The sequence below is a fragment of the Emys orbicularis genome, chromosome 6 (genome assembly GCF_028017835.1).
Source record: "Emys orbicularis isolate rEmyOrb1 chromosome 6, rEmyOrb1.hap1, whole genome shotgun sequence".
NCBI classification, from domain to species: domain Eukaryota; kingdom Metazoa; phylum Chordata; order Testudines; family Emydidae; genus Emys; species Emys orbicularis.
Window position 1 is genome coordinate 20381819 of NC_088688.1, and position 22326 is coordinate 20404144.

Consider the following 22326-nt stretch of genomic DNA (forward strand, 5'->3'; position numbering starts at 1 on the left):
CCCCTTTTAAACCCTGCATTCCTAGGGGATGAGTCAGTGACCACGCTGTCCCCTTTTGCAACAGTTTTCATCTTCTCCTCCTGCTCCCTCCAGCCATAAAGCATTGTTCCCTTCATTTGGCTAGCCAACCACACACACACCCGCTTAAAGATACAGGGCAGTCATGTGCTTAGGGTCTTTTTTTCCTCTCTGTTCAAGTAAATTACAGACTTTGACTTTGTGTTAGTTTAACTTTATATTACCTTACTTTTGTCAGTTTTGCATTCTCTGTATATACATACAATAGGTTCAACACATGTTTGCCATATTAGACTCTGAGTTCTCTGGTTAAACTGCCAAAGAGAAAAGTGTTTGAGTATGATACCAATATTTAGCCACTGGAAACCACTCTGAGATCACCAAATGCTGTCACAAACCACTGAATTGTTGTCTTTTCCTTAAATGGGTACCTGGTTTGTTTGGACAGCTGCTGAGGAACTGGATTTTAAAGAGTGACTGATCACAAGAGCCTGGCTGAGCAAGATGGTTAGAATTGCCTGGTCTCTTATTGTTTCATCCATAACCACCAGAAGGCTGGAGGCCTGGGTGGGAGGCCTCTTCTGCCTTTTTGCAGATAATAATATATAAATCCAATAGTATATAAATCCAGCTGCTGAGGAACTGGATTTTAAAGAGTGACTGATCACAAGAGCCTGGCTGAGCAAGATGGTTAGAATTGCCTGGTCTCTTATTGTTTCATCCATAACCACCAGAAGGCTGGAGGCCTGGGTGGGAGGCCTCTTCTGCCTTTTTGCAGATAATAATGCAAAAAGGCATTATCTCTCTCTCTCTCCCTTCTACTTGCATCTTATTCTGGAATAAGCTCCCTTTGCCCTGAAAATTCGTAGAGAATTTTTGTTAAGGAAAGTTTAAAGTGAATTGGATGGGTGTTTTTCCAAAAGAATATCTCAAAGTAATTTGCTCTCAAAACTTCTGCTTTGTTTTGTACATTCTTTCTCAATAAGTATTCATGCACTGCCAAGGTTGGGTAGGAAAAGTTTTACTTATTAAATGTAAAAACATTGAAGCTGTGGGAGCTACATGAAGAGGTCTATGATAATAAACACCGGGAGAGGTGTTCAGAAGTTCTAAGCACCATTAAAGTGTCGACAGAACTTTCAGTTTGGTTAGAAAAGATGATGTTGGGATATGAAATTAGGGGAATGATATTTGGTTATACCCCAGGGAATTATGCGCCTACGTACTTTTACAACGTTATAAAACGTATGACCATGCATTGTCCCATAATATTGCACAATATCCCTTAACAGAGAGAGACTGTAAAAAATGTCGGATCACACTGAGGATCAAGGGAGCATTGATCAGTTTTGCCAGAAAATGCCACAACAAAGGTTGCACATTGCAAATATACCAGAAAAAGAGAGTAAAAGATTTTCCTGGACAGGTATTTGAAGATGGCCGAAAACTCTTGCAAAATGTGCAATATTGTTCTGGACAATCAGAGGAAATCAACAATTTCAAACCACCTCCCCAAATTACAGAAGTATTTAAAGAGAAAAGCTTAATTGTAGGTAGGATCACAAAAAATGCAGCATACACTGTCAGCATGTTTCAACACAAGCACAATAGCACAATGTGAGTGCCTGGATGTTGTCTGCGACTGTGTCTTAACTTGTGCCGCTGCAAACATACTGCTATCTAAAATGGACCGTTCTTTCGTACATCTGTTTCTAAACACTCGAATCAAGAATGATGGTGCAATTCCAGGAGGTTACCAGCTTCAAGATGCATATCTTATAGATGTCTACAACACTGAGAGAAATAAACTTAAGGACAAAGTGAAGGATAACTACGTGTTAGTTATATTAGATTAAATGACTGACAATGAGGGCTGCTATGTACTTCACATTTTACTCGCACTACTGGTGAAAGGTGGTACTGGGAAGGTGTCTTCCTATCTTGCTGACATGCACTTCATGCAGAAAACAAATCACAGCACCATGTCTCAAGCAGTCATTGAGACTGTGCAAAGTTACGAAATTGCTTACAACAATGTGATTGTCTTTGACACAGATAATGCTGTACACATGAAAAAAGCTTACAAAACTCTACTGTCTGGGCCTTTTTCCAATGGCATCCACGTAACATGCCTTGCTCACATAATCAGTCTGGTGGGGGAAAGTTTTCATAAGCCATTCAAGGATGTCAATGAACTGGTAAAAGCTTTCTCACAAATGTTCTATATGGCAGGGGGGCAGGAAGATGAAGTACTTAAATTACCTTAGGCAAAAAGTTCCCAGTCAACAGTGGCACACGACCCAGTAGCAACTAGGTGGAACAGAAAAACAATGAGGAGTCTGGTGGCAGCTTAAAGGCTAACAGATTTATTTGGGCATAAGCTTTCATGGGTAAAAAACCCACTTCTTCACATGCATGGAGTGAAAATTACAGGTGCAGGTGGAACAGCTGGTTTGCTACTATTCAGTGTCATGAAAAGCACTTTCAATATTATTGCAGCTTTGTTGAAGAAGAAATTTGTGTGTGTGTGTATGTGAGAGTGAGTGAGAGAGAGAGAGACAACTCAGCACCACAGTCATGGGAACTTGGAAAAAGTGCTGTCAGATGAAACCCAGTGTTTAATGGTGAAGATCAAGTTGCATTTTATCAATGAAATGTGCAAGCCAATCAATGACGTAATGGCTACGTTTGAAAGCCAGAGACCATGCATTCTCTTTGCTTTTGAGAAAATGGAAGAACTGCTGTTTTTCCTTGAGACACATACTCAGTTTTCGGAGGAAACCACTCAAAGGTTTCTCAGTGCTGAAGATGTCAACAAGGTAATAACTGATCAAAGTAGCAAGTTGGAGCACCTGTTCCATTCGGCTGTTGACAATTCAGCTGAAAAGCTGAAGAAGTACATCAGTGATATTGAGAGTGTGCAGCCCACAATTAAGTTCCTGAAATGCATAAGGATTTTCAACCACAGAAGAGTTCCTGTAATGTCTCATATCAAGGAGGATTACGCTTCAATTCCTGGCTGCAGTGACATTTCAGCAGAGGAGTTTGCTTTGTGTACTGGGGAGATGACACCTGACGTGATCAAGAGAGCTCTGCGGTCAGGGGAAATTAACATTGCCATGTTTTGGTCATCAACAGCTGACCGTCTTCCGAATTTGAAAATATTAGCTTTCAGATACTTAAATGCTGTAACAAACACAACTGATGCTGAGCGTAGCAACTCGCTGTATAATCTTGTCCTCTCTGGTCTGAGGCGCTCTCTTTCAGAAGACAACTGAAAGAGCTCGTGTTCCTTTTTATTTCAATCTTGGAATTTAAAGAGACTCTGTGTTAACAAAATATCCATTGGTTTAGTCTTATTGATGCTTTATTTTTTATTTTATTTTATTTTCCTGCTGTGCTAGTATTTTGATAAGCAGTATGAGAAGAATGCAATATAACTGCACAATATTTCTTTTACTTTGCACAGTACTTGAGATACTGCAAGGACTCAAAGCATTCTTTTATTTAATTGCTTTTTGTTTTGCACGTAGACTTTGAAAAGATGTGAGCATCTAATTTACTTTAAAAAAGGGGGCGTTTTGCTGAAAATTATAAAAACTAATCTCAGTTTAAGTCGTCCTTATGTAACAACATTATTTAGTTTTAAAAATCACACCTGCTGGGTCACTTTTTGTTGTTGTTCAAGGAATGATAAAGCACTACAGTAGATTCTGTGATAAAATGTGCTATGTCTGCTTCATATAAATACAAAATATCTGTATATATTTCTAAAGAAGGTTCAAATAGTGTTATATTTCATTAAATTTGTTTTTAAAAGTATTTAATTTTGCATCATTTTGATTTTTTCCTTGCATAATTCCCTGGAGTGTATTTGGTCATGACAAACCTAGACTAAATTCAGACTAGTGGTCTCAAGTGAAGGGCTCTGTGTCCTCTTAAGTCTCCTAGTCTTCCATTGTGCCACAACCACTGTATTGCTTCATTGTAATTTTTTTATATCACTAAAGGAAAAACTACAATACTGCCAAGGTTGTGACACAAAAAAATAATTTGGGCATATTCTGCCATTGATTACATACATATGGCATCCATTGGCTTCAGTGGAAATAGCTCATAACTTTTTTTGCCAGAGGAATGGTGAAATATTCCAAATAATTATCATTAAATAGCCACAAAAGTAATCATAAAGGCAGTGGTTGTCGTTGTTCATCCACCTGGAGGACGAATTGCTCTGTTATGCTGCTTTCATATGTTGGTAAACCCTATTGCCCTGTTGTACTACTGAAAATTTGACGATACTTAATACTTCACAGCAAAATTCTACATTTCCTTTTACTGATTTGGTATCACAATCTTGACTTTTTTTTTTAAATACGAAGGGTTTTTTTTCATTTTGAAATAATTCACAGACCTATGGAGGTTACTTTTAGAACAGGAACTATAAGAAGCAACCAAGACAAAAATTAAAATACTTGAAAACAGCTTCTGTTTCTTAAAGGAGTCCCCTTCTTGAGCACTTGAAATTTGCTGCCTATTATTTTGGAGATTTCTCAATATTTAAGACTGCAGCAAGCTTCTATTATAAAACACTGTTTTTAAGTCTCCCTGTAACTTTGACTTGAAAATTGGTTTGAATGGGGAATTACTACATTTACACTGAAGGCAAAGAAATGTTTCTTGCCACAACGTGTGAATATAATTAAACCGTTTGGCAACAGGTTATTAAAAGATTACCTGGCTTTGATTTGTAATGTACACGCTGTTCACGTCCTATGAAGAGGTGATTGCGGGAGATATAGGAGGAACTGAATACTGTATATTCATATGAGCATAACTAGGCCTAAATATTAAAAATATTTATTCTAAAATGTTGTTATATTTCTCTGATTTTAAATCTAACAGCTTAATTTTCTTCCTTTCTATTTAGAATAGCTCTTCATATTGATTAATCAGTTTAGTCAATTAAAATTGAAGTCAAAATGAGACATGGTCTATGTAAAGAAACCTTAAAACTATAGTATCTAAATCTAAAAAGAGCTCATAATGGAAACGAATAATTCATCTCACTGAATAACAGCTCATTCTTAGTTTCTTACCTATCTCTAAAAAGCAACAGAGAGTCCCGTGCCACCTTTAAGACTAACAGATGTTGCTTTTTACAGATCCAGACTAACACAGCTACCCCTCTGATACTTACCTATCTCTGTTAAGCCAATCAGTCCTCTGTAATCACTTCTTTAACCTACCAGTTGTTCCTCGCCAGACATGTGTCAGTAATGAAGAGCATCCTAGTGAATGATGTATAGCTAAGAGAGTAGGGTGGGCTGTTTTTATGGGAATAGCTGCAGTGCACATTCCTTGTGAATTAGAAGATTCTGCAGATGAGTCTTCGTACATAAAAATCTTACTGTGCCATACAAAAACAGGAGACTAAAAGAAGTCTGAGTTTGGTTCTGCATATTTCAAAGTAAAAATAGTGTTGAGCATATGCTGTAATAAATTCAGTGCGTGTCTGAGTAATTTTCTTGCTCACTATAGAAATAAACTCAGTGCTTCAGTGGTCAAGGAACTCATTGAACAGTGTGTGTGCTAATTTCAATGCCTAGACAATAGCTTTAGTTCTTAAAAATTATTCTTGTATAAGATCAAAATGGATAAAAAGATATTAAATTTGGCATGAATAACGTGCTCAAATTGAATGGCTTTTTAAACTATGAAGTATGATCACTAAATGGGGTGAAAAATCACTATTAACAAATGCAATGTTTTATAGACAGAAAGAGAGATGAATACACTGCAACCTGTAGCTATCAATATGTTTACAGACACTGTTATAATGACAAGTTCAGATGAGCCAGGAAAACTTGTTAGCAGAAACACACAATCACACATTGTAGATAAAAGATAATCATTGAGCCTAGCTCTTTAATGTATAGGCCAAAAGCATTGCCTTTTCTCCCTGAGACATGCTGGGGAGGGAGTGAAAGCTGTAAGCCATGCAGTGGATTCAGTTATGCTATTGTCTGAGCACAGGGTAGATGCGGGAGAATTCTTGGTGCATTACACTTTCACTTTACAGTATGCCAGTGTGTATCCCCTCTGGCATGTACTGCCCCAGCCATACAAATATGCATGGAAGACTGGGACCACCTGGAGTCTGTAATTTAGCTCACATAAGCAGCGGCCAAGCCCTCCAGGGGCAACTCAAACACTAGGTATAAGTGAAGTTACTGAAGGGACGAGGGGGGTGGAAATGCATGTTAAGGGGACATAGGCACTTCCTCCCACAACTTTTTATTCTTTTCATGTCCCCCACAAAATAGCTTATGCATTTTCATTCCAGGGTCGCGTTCCTTAGCTTTTCCTAGGTGAGATTGCTCCTCTGATGCTAGGGTGTGCTGTGCGGGGAAACAAGGCTCTGCACCACCTAGCACACCCACAGACACTTTTTTCCCCATAGGATGCAGTAGCATTACACCTGAACTAATCTTTCTAAACATTTTTGATGCTATAACTAAGGGAGGTTTGCTCATTTTTATTTAAACGTATGACATGCCTAGCCCATCAGCAGCAAACCCCAGCCATGTAAAACAAGTCAGCAAGCAAAACATTGCAGAACAAATCATCCCTACTTTCTTAGCCCTCCCCAAATACCTTTTGGAAAACAATGGATTTACTAATACCTACTTGGCTGGGGGTACTTCAGCAGTGAAGTGTGCTACCATAAACAGTGCTGTAAAAGATTAGTCTTCAGGCACAATATTATAGCACTTGTTTCAGAAGATGCAGATCAGCAGTGGTGGTTCTCTAATGGATTGGTGCTGGACCTTTCTAGAAGCATGTTTTTACCAGCTGGTTTTTGATGGCTTTGTTTAAAGGAGGCTGCATATTCTGCTTTCACAGCCAGTGAGGGTGTGGTGACATCTCTCTGTGAGGAAAAGGGGGAAGTGAGCAGGAATGGCTATTGAGAGTAATTGACTGAGGGCTGGTCTACACTAATCCCCCAATTCGAACTAAGATACGCAACTTCAGCTACGTGAATAACATAGCTGAAGTCGACGTACCTTAGTTCGAACTTACCGCAGTCCAGACATGGCAGGCAGGCTCCCCCGTCGACTCCGCGTACTCCTCTCGCCGAGCAGGAGTACCGGAGTTGACGGCGAGCACTTCTGGGTTCGATTTATCGCGTCCAGACAAGACGCGATAAATCGAACCCAGAAGTTCGATTGCTTGCTGCCGAACCAGCGGATAAGTATAGACGTACCCTGAGTGATTAGAAACACTCTGAAACAATCCAAGTTAGTAAAAATAAAATTTTAAAAAGGAAAATACATTCATCCACGCTTTGACACAAGTTTAATTTGTATGCTTTAACTGTTGGATATCTAGGTGGGAAGATTAACACTACATTCAATTTTGCTAAAAGATTTTTCATTTGTGGAACAGTAAAACTCAGTATACTAAGAGTCAGGCTGCCTGGAAAAATATTAGACTTGCTGACCAGCCTCTGAGGTCACATCATGCACCACTGGCACCTTACAATTTTTTTATAGCATTGAGTTAGATGTAGTGGCTATAGAAGCAGCAGGAGAAAAGGGAGTCAGAAAGCTGGGTGTAGAGATTTTGTAGTGAGGTTTGATTAGAAAGCTGAATTTGCACCACAAAACATGTAGGAACACATCTCATTTTCCTGCTCTTTTCCAGGATAGGTCTTTCCAGCTTTTTCTTTTTGAAATGCTCCCATCTTTAAGTGTTGCTAAAGCACTTTTGTTAGAGCTGTCAAAAGAAGGTATCCGGAGGGAGAGGGAGAGAGGCATTTTTTCTTGTTCATCCTGCGTTTATAGGAAGCAGTTTCTCAGGAAAGGTATTTTCCAGTAAAGAGATCAGATAGCTTCCAGCATAATCTACAGATTACTATATACAGATTTAACTGGGATCAGACAGATAATTCTTGTCAGTCCCTTATGTGTACAAGAGCTGTAGTTTTCTATAAGTTTAACTTCAAAGAAGCTAAAGAAAAAGTTTTAAAAATATACAAATATATTTTTAAGCAAGGTTTTGTGGAGAATATGTTTGTAGAATTGTTACTCTTAAAATAGCACTTTGATTATATTTTATTTTCAAAATAGGATTGGAGCAGCAGCAAGCTTTCACAAGATTAAAATTAGATATGTTTATAAATCCGCTCTTCATGGGCCTGCATGGGACTTTTTTTAATTGTTAACCTATTAATTTTGTTATATTACAGTATGGTTTTAATTTGCCAGCATCACAGTTTTGAATTATTTGGCTTAATTTGCTCTTTTTTTGGAACGCTGTGGGTTTTGTGGGTATTTTTAGTGGAAAGGATGAAAGCCTTTATATTTTGTAAACTTTGATCCTAGTACACTGAGTGGCCCTATTCCAAAACAGAAGGTTTTCAGAAAGTTGGCAGTCCTCTTGCTCCTTTTCCCAACTTTCTGTGCGGGTCCCATAGGACTCCATTCTTGGCTGACTCCTCCAGCTGCACCCTTTCTTTAGATTATTTTATTTGTTCACATGACTTCATTTGCCGTCTTTTTGCTGATGACTCTCACATCTACCTTTTTATCCCTGATCTGTCTCCCTCCCACCAATCCTGCATCTCTCTAACCTCACCTGGATTTCTCATCAACCATTTAAATTTAACATGGCTAAAACTGAACTCCCAATCTCTTCTCTGAAAGTCTCCTCACTTCCCACTTTCTCTGTCTTCTTCCTGTCACCCAGGCCATCAACCTAAATGTCACTGACTCCTCCCTTTTTCTTTCTGCTTCTATCTCCATAACATCTCTGGGATATGGCTTTTTCTGTCTGTGTGTACAGCTAAAACTCATCCAGTTTTACCCTCACCCTCCTCATTTTCTCTCTGAAATATTGCATCCACTTCCTCTCTGGCCTCCCTGACACCCACATTGCCTCTCCCTGCCATTGCATCAATTTAAAATGCCATTTATAATATTGTCTCCATTGGCTGTTGTCCTCCCTGTGTCACCCCACTTTTTGAATTCCTCCACTTGATCCCTCTTTTCCACCACATCTTCAGTCTTGTCCTTGCTTTTAAAGCCTTTCAGAATCTTCCCCTCCCTATTTACCTGTTCTTGTTTCTTACTGAGTCCCTCACTGTGTCCCACAAAAGATGTCAGCATTGACTGCCCACTTTTCCCTCAATCTTCCACAGTGTGCAGGATACAAAATAAACTTAATCTTACTAACTAGGCTGGTTCTGTGCAATCAAGACAGAATCACAGTGAACAAGTTTTCAGTATGTGGTTTCATATGTTTCTTTCTCTGGGAAAAGTTTATTTTGGGAGAGGGGCAGGAGAGGAGTTTCAGAAGGTTAGTTTGAATGCATGGACTTTGCAGACTATTCAAAAAGTGCATCCACAGTAACAAAATACACATACATGATTCAGACCTGCCAAGTGCCATGCATGTGATGTGACAGTCATATATTTGACAGCTCTGTCACACCTGCCTACATAACAGGGAAAATGTTAGGGAGAAGGAACAAATGAGAGAATAAGCAAGGAACAGATTTCCCTTTGGCCTAGGGAAAGGAGCACTTGGCCGGAAGCCAGGAGACGATGTGTTTGGTCACCTCTCTTGACTGGTGTTAATGTTTCTGTGCACAACACTTACTACTCTACTACTTTCTCAAGCCACATCCAAGCTAGAAAAATAGGTAGTATTTAGGGCTGTCAAGCAATTAAAAAAATTAATCGTGATTAATTGCACTGTTAAACAATAAGAGGATACTATTTATTTAAATATTTTGGCTGTTTTCTACATTTTCAAATATATTGATTTCAATTATAGCACACAATACAAAGTGTACAGTGCTCATTTTATATTTATTTTTATTACAAATATTTGCACTATAAAAATAGAAAAAATAATATTTTTCAATTCACCTAATACAAGTACTGTAGTGCAATCTCTTTATCATTAAAGTTGAACTTACAAACATAGGATTATGTGAAAAAAAAATCTGTTCAAAAATAAATCAATGTAAAACTTTAGAGCATACAAGTCCACTCAGTCCTACTTCTTGTTCAGCCAATCGTTCAGACAAACAAGTTTGTTTACATTTGCAGGAGATAAAGCTGCCCACTTCTTGTTTACAATGTCACCTGACAGCAAGAACAGGCATTCTCATGGCACTGTTGTAGCCGGCGTCGCAAGATATTTACGTGCCATATGCGCTGAAGATTCATATGTCCCTTCATACTTCAACCACCATTCCAGAGGACATGCGTCCATGCTGATGTGTTCTGCTCAATAACGATCCAAAGCAGTGCATACCAAAGCATGTTCATTTTCATCATCTGAGTCAGATACCACCAGCAGAAGGTTGATTTTCTTTTTTGGGGGGTTGGGTTCTGTTGTTTCCACATCGGAGTGTTGCTCAAAATCCTCCCCTGAGGCTGCAATACCCCTTCGCTTCTCCTTTGAGGAAGTGATTAGGGATGAATGGAACAAGCCTGAGAAGGGCAAGCATATTAACAAGAGTGACCTCAGGGTCTATCATATTCAGGAACCAAAGGGCTCAATTACTGAAAGTTGATGCTACTGTAGCATCCCTTGCCCAGGGATATGGTTATTTCCTCAGAGAAGGAATTCTACCCTAAGAACCCCACAGATAGAAATATGAAGGCCACTCTCAAAAAGGACTTTGAAGCCTCTAGCACCGTCCGAGCGTCCCTGTCAGCTACCTGCTTTGCAAGAGTATCCCTCTGTGGGCTGGAAGATCTCAGAACCCTTAAGGACAGAGATCACCCTGACTCTGGTTCTATCTTTAAAGAAAGTCTCCCTAGCAATAGCATTTGTAGCTGACATCTCAATGAGATGCAATGATGTTTTCAGTCCAAGCCGTGGCTTCCAGCTCAGTTGCCAGGTGCCACCCATGGCTCCATCCTTGGAAGATGGACTCTCACTCTAATCAGGACATGTACTTGGCCAGGTTTACAGGCTCCCTCCTTTTTAGAGAAGAGCCGGAGAAAATGGTGGCTGACAATGCAGCAAAATTCAAACAGTCTCTCCCTGCCCCATTAAGGGTCCCCAGGAGAGAGTACAGACCAGCTTTCAGACAGACGCTTCTTTTACTACTTGTCCTCACAGAGGTACCAGTGAAGGGACAACAGATTCTCCAAGGGAAAACAGTGGAATCGAAGTCTAAGGGGGGAAATCTAGAGGGACCTCAGCCCCACCAAAATGCAGAGGAATGGTTTTCACTGACCACAGAAAATGGGTAAGGGCAATAATGAGCTTCTTCATCCAGTCACCCACCTTCCAGATCTTTTAGTCCTCACCTGAGTGTGGAGGGCTGGGAAGACTCACCTGGAGACCCAAACCACCTAGGCTCTCTGGAGCCAGAAGGAAAAGGCTCACAGCATAAAACTCCTAAGACTGACAGCGGTCAAGTTAATTCTGCAAAGGTTCCAGCCCACCATAATGGGGAACCACATCCTGGTTCATTCAGACAGTATGACAGCAGTCACCTATTTAAACAGCCAGGGGGAACAAGAAGCCTGAAGCACTGGAAATAATGAGGTGATCATAGAACAGTTCCTCCTTTCAGAGTGATCCACATCAAAGGTGATCTGAACCAAGCCAGATTGGCTCAGCAGGTGCAGGATCAACAACTCTGAGTGGTGCCTGAATCAAGAGGTTTTTGATCTGATTGTTCAGATGTTTGGGCTCCCTTCAGTTGACCCATTTGCGAATCCTACAACTACAAAAAGGCCAAAATACTTCAGACTCCGGAGCCCTGGGGACAGATGCCTTATCATACACTTGGCCTCAGGACCTACTTTATACATTTCCATCCTTTCTTTTACTGGAGGTGAGATGAGATGAGATGAGGCGACAGTAATTCTTATAACGCTACGTTGGCCATAGAGACCTTAATTCTCAGACCTGATAGTGCTGAAACCGGAACCCCCACTCCAGCTTCCGTAGAGATCGGACATCCTCTTGCAAGGTGCCCTTCTACATCCAGACGCAAAACAGCTTCAACTAACAGCCTATCTATTGAGACTGAAATGCTAGAATCGATCTGTCCTCCAGACTCAAGACATTGCTTTCATCTAGGAGGGTATTGACACTAAAAGCATACTCCTCTGTCTGCTCCAGATTCTACAACTGATGGCTAGAGCATAATGCAAATCCTAGAGATCCTAGAATTCCAGCTATTCCGGCTTTTCTCCAAGAAGGCACAGTGAGAGCCCTTCAGCCCAGTATCGTGCATCAGGTGTCAGCTCTTAGTAGCATGCTATTCACAGGATCCTCAGGTTCCCCCGCAGACATTCTATGTGTAGCCAGATTCCTTCAAGCCATCCAACTAGCCTGACCATTGGTCAGGCCACTCCTTACAAAATGGGACCTTCCACTAGTTTTGAGGGCCTTGACAAGACATCCCTTCAAGCCTTTGACTTCAGTGTCGGCTTTTTATTTATCCAGTAAGGCTTGTTTCTTAGTAGTTGCCACATCTGTCAGGCAAATGGAGCTGGCAGCCTTATCTGCACAAGAACCTCCATGAGGACAGTGTGGTGCTCTGGATACCCAGAATCCTTTTTTCCTAAGGTGAATTCCTCCTTCCCCAAGAAGTGATGCTTCTTTTCTGCAAAACAAATAATTTCTTACCAATATTTTTTTTTCTGATAGCAGCATCTTCCACAATTCTAGCCACACTAGATGGCTCATGAGGCAAGGGTCAGTATTAAGTAGAATCATTACCCTAGGACCATTTTTCCTTGCTGTAATGTGCATAGTTATTTCCTTGCCTCTGGAATATCTTGTTAATGATGTTTTACAGCTTAGAAAGAACTCATCAGGCCAGAATCTTGATGAAGTATAGCCTTTTATGACACTGGTATGCTTCCACTGCTATGATAAAGGAAAAATTCCCCCTGTGCATTCCCCAGGTGGCATTGGGACATCTGTTTGTGATTCACTGAGCATACTGCTGTGAGAAGTTAGAAAATGGCATTTCAGCAGAGGATATAGAAGTACTTAGAGAAGCTACAATGAAACTAAACCTTTTAGTCTGGATATCAAAGTACAATTCAAAGGTAATTGAAATAGCAATTAACAATGAGCAAAGAAAATCTGTATCCAGAACATTTTTAATAAAAAGGCTTAAAATCAGAAAAAGGTGTTTACCTATTGTTTCTTGCTACTTATTTTTTAACTACTGAATAATTATTGATCAGTTAATATTTGTTTATTGCTCTGAAAATGTAAAGCCCTATATATATAATGTGCCAAATATTATTATTTATCGTTATTAATTAGATTTCCTTATGTATTTCCCAACAGTTGTATGAACAATTAGTACTGTTTTTGCTAGGGGAGAATAGGTTTCGGAATGCTTAGATGCATTTTTAAGGCTAGTCTCAAAATCCTTTCCCACACACACACTTCCCACCCCCCCAGGGCTTATCTAGTTTGAGGTTTTGCATTTTGGGTTATTTTTTTATAGATTGTAAAATGCCTTGGGACGTGTTACTGTACGTGAACTGTGCAATGCAAGAACAGATTGTATGGTATTGACCATGAATTCAAGAACGTGTGTGGGCCTTATGACACCGCTGTTAGTGGATCTATCTCTATAAACAAGCTGCAGTTGTGATGTGTGGTCACATCAAAGTGGTAGAGTGTTTTCATTGATTTTGAAAAGTAGGAGCAACCAAATGCTTTTTAAAAATGCAAAAATAAAATCTGCATCCAATTTGCTTTCACATTTAAATAGTATATTTAAGGTTTGGAAAGAGTTGCCAGAAGGAGTTGTCCTTTTTAGATATATCTGTCTAAAGCATTTCATGTTTCTAACATGGCTGAGCTCTGTACTGCTGTAAATATGTTCACATGCGTACCCCTTTAACCACAGAAGCACTACATTATAGCAAGTGGGCATACACTTGCCTGCTTAATTTATTCTTGCTCCCATCGTTCAGTAGTGACAAATACTGGAGACAAACCTCAGACAAAAGAGAAATAAAGGAATATGTCACCTGAAAAGGAACAGTGGGATTAAAAAAAGGGGGGGGGTCGTCATTATAAGTATGCTACAATTCCAATGCTATGATTTAATACCACCTCCTGCGACAACATGGTGGCATACTGTCCCAGTAGGGGTCATTAGATTCTGGGTAGCACTTCTTCCATTAGATCCTAAACACCCTGTCAGCTTCTGAGAATTTTTGCAGGTATTGCTCCTAATCAAGCATTCTAGCAGCAATTCCAGGCCCGAATCCTGCAAAGAATTAGATATTTACATATGCTTATTCCCACACATAGTCCCCTACTATTGCTGTTTTCATTCAGTCACACATGTCTGTGTTGGACTTAAAACTTAGAATTTATAAATCAACACGAATACCTGCAAAAAGGTCAAAAAACCTGGTTTACAATTTTCCACATAAAACACCAGTGAGATTATAAACGGGAGTATACAAAAGCGTGAATTACTCTTTGCAGGATTGAGCTCCTAGGTTGAGATTTTCAAGGCTGCTTAAAGCTAATGGGAAATGGGCTTCCAAATCTCTCTAGTAACTTTGAAAGTTTCAGCCCCCTAATGTCTAATTTTGTAACCTCTTGGAAGAGAATGGTCAAGGAAAGAAGAATGGTAAAGGATTAGAATTGAAGTACAAGCTTGGTAAAGGCCTGGGAATCAAGCCAAAGGTTCTTAGAGGGGGAGCAGGGAGCAAAGTGTGAATCAGAACGCATAATTCCACAAACTGTGACATAGCACGTTTTTTTCAGGGCCATGGGCAGAATGCATAGGGCACAAAAAGCCTCTGAAAGGATAATTGAGCCCCAAAACCCCGATATGCTGGTAGGGAAGGGTGATTTGATGGCTTTTTCCTACTTTGTGTGCATTAGTGAAAGCTTTTGTTTAAAGCTTGTACTTCTGTGAGCTGTTGATTTGTGCATGTTCCCTGTGCACTGGTGTTCATGAAGTCAAAGGTTAAATACCCTCCAGTGTTCAAAGTACATAGATGATGCTATTTTAGTTATGTACCCTACATTTTTTCTTTAAAGGGTTTTATGATTAAAGTTGGGGGGGGATTTCATTTCAACAACAATAAAATAATATTTAGGGTCAATTTCTGCCTGCCTCATTCAAGTGACTAGTTACTTTGACCTCACAGTGGGATCTTAAGAACAAACTTTAGCCAATCAGACTGCTCCCTGAGTCCAAATGGTGTCATAAGCAAATACACTTCGATTAAAAGAAATAGTCAATTCATTGGAACATTTATTGGGAACCTGATTTACCCTTCAGAATTGACAAAAAGAACAGGAGTACTTGTGGCACCTTAGAGACTAACAAATTTATCAGAGTATAAGCTTTCGTGGGCTACAGCCCATTTCTTCGGATGCACGAAAGCTTATGCTCTAATAAATTTGTTAGTCTCTAAGGTGCCACAAGTACTCCTGTTCTTTTTGCGGATACAGACCAACACGGCTGCTACTGTGAAACCTTCAGAATTGATTGCACATTGCAATGACTGCTGCTTAAATAGGAGAGCGTTAGCAAAAATTTGGTTTTATAAGAACGTTTGATCAGTGCCAACGGGCTACGTGTTCTTTAATGTTTAGGGCCAAATTCTTCTTGTTTTACCTCAGTGAGTAGTCCTGTGTTAAATGGGTATGAAATTATAAACGCCAGTCTTCGGTTACAGAGGCTAACCAGAGATTAAAAGAAATAAGGCAGGTGAAATGCAGGAAATTCTTTTACATTTTTATAATTATTTTAAAATCATTTTTATTTTAAAAAGAGGAAAAAGGGATGAGTGTGTGTATTTATACACAATGAGACTATAACGTGTTTTTCAGTACAGTAATTTTTCATATTAAATCTAATCAGACTTTATTTTGTAATAGCTTTTTCTCTTAATCAGCACAGCTGCTCCTTTGGGATGCTAAACTCTCCGCAAGAGTGTCCCAATTAAGGAGATTCTACAGTAATTCTGTGATGTCTGTCTTTGACATCGTAAGCCATATAATGTTACTTAAACATAGAACTGTTTCTTTATATCACTGCTGCTCATTTTAAAAAGTTCATATCTTGAAAACTGGAAAATTTGTACAGAGTTCTTAGATAAATTATATAATTCTTCCATGTTGTCTCCATCAGAAGTCAGTTTAATAACAAAAGTTTTCTTCCCATGTCCTCCATTTTTTATTTTAAGTATTTTATTGAATCTTTTAGTCACAATCCATTGTTCCGATCAGATTAGATCAAAGGATTATAACTTTTTAATATGAGTGAGTTATGAGTTTCTTTTGCTGTTTTTGTTTGATTTTTTTATCCTTTGGAGGGGAGGAGTTTGCTTATGGTGCTGTTATTGTCAAAATGTATATACTATGAGGGTAAATGTACTTTTTGTTTGTTTGTTTGTTACTGAAAGTGGTTATCCTCTTACATTAGGAAATCACTAATGTGATACTATGTCACCACAGTGCTGATGCAGTGCTACCCCAAATTTGTACCAAAATGATAGTAAAATTCAGTAGCCTCCCCAGGAAAAAATGTGCATTGCTTTCTTGCATTTTACCAAAGCTATTTTAAACAAAGAGAAATAGAATAGGGTTGGGAGAATTTTTACTCCCAAACTTCCTGTAAATTATTTAATTAACTACGGTAGGTATATTGCCATTCAAATTAGAATCAAATTAGATCTATTTCCAAAAAAGCTGTTAGTACTCTAGCTTGATAACATACTGTTGCCTTTTATTTGTTTTCTATGCTCCTTTGTAATGTAATCTCTTAATGAATCTGGTATGACATTATTTGAGTGAGTTAATATTATTTAATGCTTCCTAATTTTATTTATTTCTAGCACTTATGCAGCTATTCCCATTAAGAATATGATTTGCATGTTGAAAGTTGGTTAGATAAAGTCTTTCTAATAAATGGTGATTCTGTTCCACATTATGTTTTTGGAAAATGTTCAAAGTTTTTTCCTTGTGTAAAGTGCTCTCTAGAGCTAGGATATCAACCCAATCATCCCACCTATTGAACATCAATCTTACGGGATTTGTGGTTCAAGAACCAGCACTTTACAATGAGTTATAGCAGTTAGCACATGTAAATTCAAGAGTTATAATTTGCCCTATGATGTGGATTTTATGCATTTTCTGAATTAATTGTCATTGTTTATATGCATATTTACTATACCCCTTTTATTACTTTATTACAATATGTATGTACGTTCATTATATTTTACTTTGCATATTACAAAAGAATATTTTTAAAAAAATTAAAATCATATAAATGTTTTATTATTTCTTCTGTTTTTCTGGACCATATATGTATGGCATATACTGCACCTTTAAGAAAATAATTTAAAATATAAACTATAGCGTAAACATTTAACCAATCAGCTGTTTGGAATTATTTTAAAACAATAATTGCAGTGGGAAGATTAAACTTCAGTAGCAAGAATCCATTACACACTAATGCTCAGATTATATGATGATGGGTACAGTATTAAAAACATCTAGATAAACTAGTAACTGCATGCATGAAAAGATTAATATTGTCATCTGGGCATAACCATTCTATATGTATAGGGGAAGTTAATTGCTATATGAATTTTGATGGTGTCGTCTGAAGTATCTTAAACTGAAAAAAAAAAACAGTATGTTTCTTAAAGCAGAATGTAAATCAAATGTTTGTAAACATCTGGTTTGTTTGAAAAATAAGCGGGATTGATTTTTGCAGATCACCATGCATAACTTAATAAAATGTAATGGTTTTAGAGACAATGAGGCTAGTTCCTTGGCTATCCTATTTAATTGTTTGTAGCATTAAGGATATATAGCAGTACAATTTAGAAACATTTTGTAAAACACCCTGTAACACTCGGTTGGCTGCAGCTGTCATCAATTTTTTTCTGGATTAAGTTTGGTCAAGATAGAAGCTGCCTCATTTTCTGGTTGTCATTTGCCCAGGAAGTAAAAGCAAATTGTAATGAGGGAATCACAGCAGGAGAACCTCCTAACAAATGAGAGGCATATATTGACTGACAGCCAGCATGCCATTTCAGTGATAAATGTATTTTTATACACTGCTGTTCAAGGTCACTTTGTGCTCTCATTGAATGCTGGCTGTCAAATCATACAATTCGCATTTTAATACTAAGTAATTGTTGATGCAGAATGGTTGATACAAAATTATATTACCAGAAGATTAAAAGTTATGTTTTATTAAGTTAAATTTTTTAGTACATGTGCTTTGACTTTATCTTCATATTATTGAAAAGCTATTTGAAGGACAGGCAGAAAATGAATTAAAAAATAAAAGGCAAATATGCTTTTTTCTTCTTTGCTAGTATAGTACTCAATTTTTATTGCAAGTGCCAGCATTATTTGAATGAACATACCAGTTTAATTACTAAGAATGTCATTAGATTTTGACTTTTTTTTAGTGAAAATATGTTAAAATAGCTGAACATAAACGTTTGTTGAATAAGGATTTTGAATTATTTTTGAAATTCACATTTAGACATTTTTGAGAAAAAAATTAGTTTTTAGGTGCGGCAACAAAAATTGAAGAAATTGTTTTAACATCTGTCTTTACACATAAAACTGTAACTTTAATATGTACTTTCAGTTGTTTCACACTATAAAATGTGTATTTAAACACACAACACACTGTAAGAAAATTTGACACTTTGGTATGTGTTTTGAAAGGCAAGTGAGAGAACCAGAAAGGCAGAATTTACTAGACACAAGCAAAGAAGAGAGAAACAGAATATCTGTAGAAAGTGAGCTTTCTTAAAACAAAGGCATCAAACTTAATTATATCAGACTATTATTATTATTTATATACTGTAGTGGCACATGGATGGAGAGTGTTTTACAGATTAGATATTTTAAAAACCTAAACCCCAAAATCCCTTTTTTAGGAAATATAGTACAGAGAAGATGGGGATCAAGGGTTAGGGGATGATTGTGGAGTGACAGACTTATAGGTGGTACAAAGGAAAAAGAGAACCTCTCAAGTTTCTTCTATGGGGACTTAATGAATTGAACATTCAAGTTATTTTGTTGCATTGTCTTGTGGGGTTTTTTGGTTTTTTTTACAATACAGTCATGATCATGTGCAGAAATGGCAATGGCGACTGACACCTGGAATACTACCCAAAATAAATGAATTTTGAGGAAGGATTTGAAGGCAAAGAGTGAGTTTGTAAATCAGGGCTGAAGGCTCTAGATATAGCAGAAGATAGGGCCCTTAGTTGTAAATTGCTTTTCAGTTGCATGGAAAAAAAAAAAAGATGAACAGATCTACTGTAGGTTGGTGGAAGCTGGAACACAGAATACTTAAGTTTTGCATTACTCAAAATCCACCATACCTATGGGGTTGTGTTTTTTGTTTTTGTGTTTGTTTTTTTAGTATTTTACATGTAAAAATATTTGTTGGCAATAACTATATCATACCCACCACGACTTAGTAGTGTAGTGTTGTTGCATTTAGAAAGCTGTGCAAAGTTAGTGTGGGGGTGTGCTATAACACTATACTAGTGATCTATAAAGATCTTCTGGATCACAGGAATCTTTAGACTATGAGCTAATCTTAATCAGACACAGCTACAGCAAGCTACTATTTGAAATCAAAGGTCAATTCCGTAATGGAGTATTGATTACTTCCTAAACCATGTTTTGTAGATCCAGAAATGCCAGTCAATTGTAGGTATAAATCATAAGTAAATATAAGGGTATAAGTTACCAGTGAATTAAATTATGTATTCTGAAATTATAGAAAATTTGGCAGAAATCTGTAGAAATATAAGGAGTTGGGTAATAAAACAGGTTCAGCATGCTAGAGAACACTACAAGAGTGCTATTACACAGATGTGTGCTACTTCTACAGATGATCCACTGAGAGAAGAAAAATATTCACTGGGCCTAGCAATTTGCACTATTGCTTGGCCATAGCAACTCTAGTTGGTGACTACAAGATGGTGATCTAGAATAGGAGTTAATGTATCTTGGGTGACTTTCTTTTCTCTTACACCATATCAGTTTAAATGACATTGATAATAATCTTAAATTATGGGATCTGTTTGTCATACTGATTCAAATAAATATCACCAGTTAACAATAGAGGGAATTATTTGATCCACTTCTGATGATATATGTAAATGGGAATGTGTGGGTGAGGCTTCTGAGGGGATATTGAAATCATTTATTTAGGCTGTAGTATGCTGTTGACACTTACCTATACATCTTTGTTTTCATCATCTAGGAATCTTCTTGGCTCCTGGATTGTTTCAGAATGGCCAGATAGCAGTTTTAGCCAAAACTTTTGTTTCCATTGTCAATTGGGGCTACAAGTTGTGACCTTTCCTATTGTATACAGACATCACCATCATTGCCCATGCTTTCATCACCTCCAAATTGCAATGATGCAATACAGTCTGTATAAGGCTACACCTGATAACTCAGAAACTTCAGCTAGTACAAAATGCATCCGTTTGCTTATTAAACAGTGCATCACACAAAGAGCATAGGTTCTCTGGTTTTCCAATGCATTTTTAGTGCAATTCCAAGGATTGGTTTTGACTTTCAAAGCTCTTTATGGTTTGGTTTCTGTTCTCAGTGCTTTACATTCACATTAAAATTCAGCTGGGACATAATGGAGACTGCTGGTTGAAGTGTCAAATAAGATTATTTGGTATGGCTTGTGTGATATGGAAGTATCTCATGCATGGGCTCTGCACCAGAATGGCAAGACCTCTGGAGGGATTTACAAACAAGTGTAGGTGGATTTCCACCACCCTTTCTTTCTTTATGGCTAGATGGGAGAGGGAAGTCCCCAAACTTTTCTTTTGTAATATGGGGTCATGATGTAGCAAAGGTTGATAACCACTGATCTAGAGGATCTTGCTTGTTTGATGCAGCCTTCTGTATTGATTAGGTATGCTCTAGATTTGGGGGGATTTTTTTACTGCAAAGTGAACCAAGTTTTTATGCAAGCTGAGGTTTTCATGGAGGTCAGGTGTCCTTTATCATCACCAAAATGTCAAGAGATTGTGTCTCACTCTTCCAGACATGGACTTTGGTATAGTGAGCCATGCCATTGTGACCTAGACTGCACTGATGTCGTAATGTGTTTTATTTAGTGTACCATTGAAAAACAGCTGTTGCAGAGCACATCAACATGACCGCTCAAGGGGATTTGCCCCCAAAATCAGCGTCACTGGCTGGTTGTTAATGAGAGAGCTTCAAAGGCTTCTAATTTTTAATGTGCAAATAACCAATCTATATCAGTATTGATCTCCTTTGGCGGAAGTGGAGACCTGGAACTGCCTAACTTCCCAAGGGCTGTCTAATCTCTTCCCGCTTAATATTTGGTCAAAGCACATAGGTGGCACAGTTCAAGGCTAGGTTTCCAGACTTTTATTATGTATGTGTTAGGATTATAATACTTCTGTGTGATACATTTGGGTACGTTGCTTTCTTTGATAACGCAATATCTTCATTTCCTTTCTGTTCATATACCTACAGAGTTTTGGGAGTAGATATACATTTATTACCAACACCACCAACATTATGGCTGTTTCTGCAGTGATGCAGTAGTTACATTAATATCCAGTTCTGTATTTAAAATACTTTTTTCAACTACTGATTACAATAAAATGCTTTAGAATATTGCTGCATTGGAATTCAACACTTAGCACGGGTATTTACCTTTGACAGAACAATTTACTTCAGTGTAGAGTTTGCGATATATTAGACCTTGAAATAGGTTGTTCATAGCTTCCATATATGATGTGCTTCAGTACAGCAACACAGGCAGGTGCAGAAGTCAAATAGTCTCCCAGGAGCATCCCCCATTTAGAAAAAAAACAAATCAATCGGTTGGGAAGAGGGATACTACAAACAGCTGCACTTTGTCCCACCATATTTCTTGTTCAAAATAAACCGTATTCCTGAACCAGTGCCACTGTTATATGTACATATATTAGATTTTTCCATAAATTCAGTAACTAATTCCAAGCAAAAAAACCTACCCATTTTGGATGTAATCCAAAAGGTAAAAAAACCTAAACAAATATTTTATCATGCACTTCCTTATGGAAGCAGCAGAGGCACACATCCTTCCAGGTAGCCTTTAGCACAGCAATAAAATTGCGTCGGCCGGCCAGCCAAGCCTAAAAAGCAAGAACATTGGTTCAAACATTGAGCTGCATAGATTTTGTGATATGCTTATTTGCCTGACAAGTAAATAAAAGGGTGAGCATTGCCAAATGCACATTGAATAACCCA

The 22326-nt window shown here is 38.1% G+C and overlaps 1 protein-coding gene across 2 annotated transcripts in view; it reads left to right on the forward strand.

The window, feature by feature from the left end:
- The window catches only part of WDR7 (WD repeat domain 7), a 329543-nt gene that overhangs the window by 287780 nt on the left and 19437 nt on the right, over positions 1–22326 (forward strand). The gene's annotated exons all lie outside the window — the stretch shown is intronic.